The sequence below is a fragment of the Rattus norvegicus genome, chromosome 15, assembly GCF_036323735.1.
Source record: "Rattus norvegicus strain BN/NHsdMcwi chromosome 15, GRCr8, whole genome shotgun sequence".
Taxonomy (NCBI): domain Eukaryota; kingdom Metazoa; phylum Chordata; class Mammalia; order Rodentia; family Muridae; genus Rattus; species Rattus norvegicus.
This window is the reverse complement of record NC_086033.1, coordinates 32,761,200-32,765,419: the sequence shown is the minus strand read 5'-3', so window position 1 is coordinate 32,765,419 and position 4,220 is coordinate 32,761,200. Positions and strand designations below refer to the sequence as shown.

Sequence of the window (4,220 nt, the reverse complement as noted above, 5' to 3'; positions counted from 1 at the left end):
GCCCCCCAAGAATCAAGCAGGTTCCACTGTTTTAACATCTGACAAGGTAGACTTCAAACCACACTGTAGGAAAGGTTGGTAAGGTCACTTCAGATTGACTAAGAACAATCCATTAGGAGGGCTTTGTGACTCTGAACAAATATGTCCCGAACACAGGCGCAACCAAACGGAGAAAGCAAAGCCACAGATGACACCCAGCACGACAGTAACGTGTGACGGACGTCAGAACCCCAACCACGCCAACGGGCAGTTTACTAAAAGAAGAGAGAGAAGTATCTGAACTAAATGACATCAGAGGTCAAATGAACTTAACAGACATCTACCCTCAAACTACAGAACGAGCATTTTCCTTAACAGACCACGTAACTTTCTTGGAAATAGATCATATATCAGGACACAAAGCAAGCCTTAACCTGTGTGAGAAAACTGAAATAATCCCTTGTGTTCTGTTGGATCACGATGAGATAGACTGTAAATCCACAGCAAGAGAGACAATCAGACACGGGCAAACCCCTCAAGGTTAAGCACCATTGATGAGTGAAGATGAACCCTTGAAGAAGTGGAGACAGAAACAGAACTGGTCCTAGAATCAAATGAAATCAAACCACCATGTGCCAAGACTGGTGGGGTTGTGTGAAGCTCCGAGGGAAGCCTCTGGGTTTAAGAAACGGGAGAGGTGTCAAACAACTTAATGATAAACCCCAAAGCTTTGAAGAACAAGAAGCCAGACCTCAGGTCAGTGGACTTAAAGAAATCATTAAGGACATTCAGCTTCAGGGTGATGTACCTTCCACCTTAAACCATGGCCAAGTTCATCCGTAACTTCACAGAGAAGGCACCGTCGATGGTGGCCGCTGCCGTTGACTTACTCAAAGCCTCCATTGGCCACATTTTGGCACTACGCCAAGGTTGAGCTGGTTCCCCCAACCCCTGGTGAAATCCCTACAGCTATTCAGAGCATGAAAAAAATAATTCACAGTGCCAAAGCTGGTGGCTTCAAACACCTTACAGTTAAGGAAGCTGTGCTGAACGGTTTGGTGGCCACTGAGGTGTGGATGTGGTTTTATATCAGAGAGATCATAGGCAAATGTGGCATTGCTGGTTATGATGTTTGAAGACCAATCTTTAACTTCTGATTTGAGTTCTTATCTTGGACCATGTATAATGAGACTGCTATCTGAATAAAATGCTAGCTGTGGAATGGCAAAAAAAAAATCATTAAGACAAGGCCAGGAATTAGTGACGTGGAACTAACAAACAAAAATATAGGTAATCACTGAGACAGAGAGTGTCTTCTTTGAAAAGATAAATGAGGCAGACAATGGCTCTCCAAACTAAGAAAAAGAAAGAGAGACAAAGCCAAAAACAATAAAATTACAGACGAAAATGGCACCAGTACAATATACAGCTATAGACTGAGAAAGCCATTATATCTCATTTAAGTGACAAACACTCCATGGGAAAGTCTAAACAGAATGGATGGTGCACCAAGGTTGGTTTAAAGCAAGATTGTAAGCAATTTAAACAAATCTATGACAAGCAGCATGATTGAAGCAGTAATTAAGAGTCCCCCAACTAATTCTCGGCCCAGAAGGATTCACTGGTGAATCCTGCCAGACCCTCCAAGAAGGAGTAACTCCAAAGCTTCCCAAACTGGTCCATAAAATAGGGAAGGAGCTGTGCTCATGCCTTGTTTAAAATAATAGTTCAAAACTTACATTCCAGCAAATGCAACTCACAGACTCACTGCAATCCCATTTAAAACCCAAATGTCATTTTTCAGACATGGAAAAAAATTTTAAAGTTCATACAGAGGGGCTGGAGAGATGGATCGACAGTTTAGACAGCACTCGCTACTCTTCCAGAGGACATAGGTTTGTGCCCAACACCTACAACCACCCATAACTCCAGTTCCAGGGGATATGACATCCCCTTTAGATCTCCATGGGCACCAGCATGGGCACCAGCATGTACACTCTGTGTGTGTGTGTGTGTGTGTGTGTGTGTGTGTGTGTGTACGTGTGTGTACGTGTGTGTATGTGTGTGTGTACATGTGTGTATGTGTGTGTATGTGTATGTGTGTGTGTGGTGTGTATGTGTGTGTATGTGTGTGTGGTGTGTGTGTATGTGTGTGTGGTGTGTGTGTGTATGTGTGTGTATGTGTGTGTGTGGTGTGTGTGTATGTGTGTGTATGTGTATGTGTGTCTGTGTGTGTGTGTACAGTTAAAACATTCATGCTCATAGAATAAACTACATAGGCCTAAAATAAAAAGCTTAAAAATCATGTGTAAGCACAAAAGACCCTCTATAGAACAAAGAATAGAGGCGTTGACATACCTGATGTTATGTACTACAGAGTCCACACATACCATATACATACTTCTATCACAGAGCAGGCATGCAGACCAATGGAATAGAACAGAGGACCAGACAGGACTTGCAATGACAGCCACCTGATTTTTGTTAAAAAGGGGGGAAAAAGACAGAAATACAGATGGCTTTTTGTGTTGGAGAAAAGACAGTATTTTCAATAAAGGGTGCTGGGAAAACTGGCTGTCTACACACAAGAGAATGAAATTAGATTCTTGTGTCTCACCCTGCACAAAACCCCAAATAGACTGAAAGCCTCAATATAAGACCTGAACTCTGAAGTTGCTAGAGGAAAAAACGGGGGTGCACACCAAGATAGAGTCCCAATACATTGTGTGCCTAAGTGAAACTAATAGAAATAAAGACATTTAATAATAAAAATAATAAAGAGGCCAAGGTTCAGCTCAGTCTATAACCAAAGAAGAACAGGCTTCCCTTCTTAAGGACAGTTGTCACCTGATACTGCCTATATGTCCCCCATCTGTGGTGGCTGCAGATTTGAGTGTATCTGAAAGCAAGCCAACTGGGTTGAGGGAGACAGACCAAGTGACATCCAACTGTGACATCCAAGTGTGACATCCAAAAGTGACATCCAACTGTAGCATCCAACTGTGGAGTGCATGCTCTAGCGTCTGGGCCTTCTGGCAAATGCTAGCCACTAGCTGTTTACAGCAAAAACACAGCTTAAGAACTTAAGTGTGCCAGGGTAATATGGAATGTCAAAGAGCTGGAGAGGCAAGCTAGGTCTGAGAGTTATCCCCGAAATCAGCCTGGCCTCCAGCGCACCACAGGGGTCCTCCCCTGCTTCCTGCTCCTTCTAAGGCTCTGGCAGATGCCATCGGGAAATCTGGCTTGAACACCGGAATTTAAATGTCACCAGCGTGACTTTGGAAAAGCCACCAAGTGGAGGGGATCATACTGAAGTTTCTGTGCGCGTGGCCTGGCAAACAGACACCCTGCTCCTGGAATGGCAGTCTGTGGAAAGCTCAGTGGTACCAAGTGTTTGCGTCCCTCAGACCTTTGACACAGCGAAGCATCCAAGCTTCTAACCAAATCCTCTCTTCTGCCGCCTAAATATAACTTAAATGTATCCCTTTCTCTGTAATCTCACTGCCACTCTCCTGGTCTGGGTCATTGTTATTTATAGCCAGATTTCTGCTGGCGCTTCCTCACTGGGGGCGGGGCTATGTTCACAGAGGGATCCCGGAGGCAGCCTAGGTGAGGCGGCCCTGCTGGGCGCTGAGCCTTTGCTCATCCATCCCACTGAGCCTTTGCTCATCCATCCGGTCACCCCCACAGTAGATTCCAACAAGCAGGTGCCCAGAGCCTAGAGGCTCTGTTATGCTTCCTCTTTATTCTGTTCCCATACTCATCTTTTTGTTATTTATCATTGCTTCTGGAATATTGCAAGCAGGTGGGAAAAAAAAAGAAAAAAGGTATAAATATGTAGCCACATGCAAGTACCGCCCAACTTTTCACATTGTAACATCTTGCAAAAAAGAATGGAGTTCGATGGCCTAAATGTTTCTTATGAACACACACACACACACACACACACACACACACACACACACACACACACACACACACACAATGAATATCGTAGCGATTATTCATGTGCCTGTCACCCAGCTTAAGAAACTATTTCCAAGTGCATTTAATTCTCTTCTACATTCCTTTCCAAGCCAGGAGTGCTGCTATGCCCCTCCACAGAAGCAAACCTGCTCCTCTACTTTGAGATTGGTGTTTCATCCCAATAGGGCTGAGCACACGGTCCCCTGACCTGTTCACTGGATGAGTCATGTTCTGGGGTATCGTCTCTATGGTTGCAGGCAGACATGATTCATTCA

General features: G+C 44.4%; 1 pseudogene; it reads left to right on the top strand.

The window, feature by feature from the left end:
• The first annotated feature begins 787 nt into the window (after window positions 1-787).
• Atp5mg-ps2 (ATP synthase membrane subunit g, pseudogene 2) lies at window positions 788-1,193 on the top strand (annotated as a pseudogene).
• The last annotated feature ends 3,027 nt before the right edge of the window (window positions 1,194-4,220 follow it).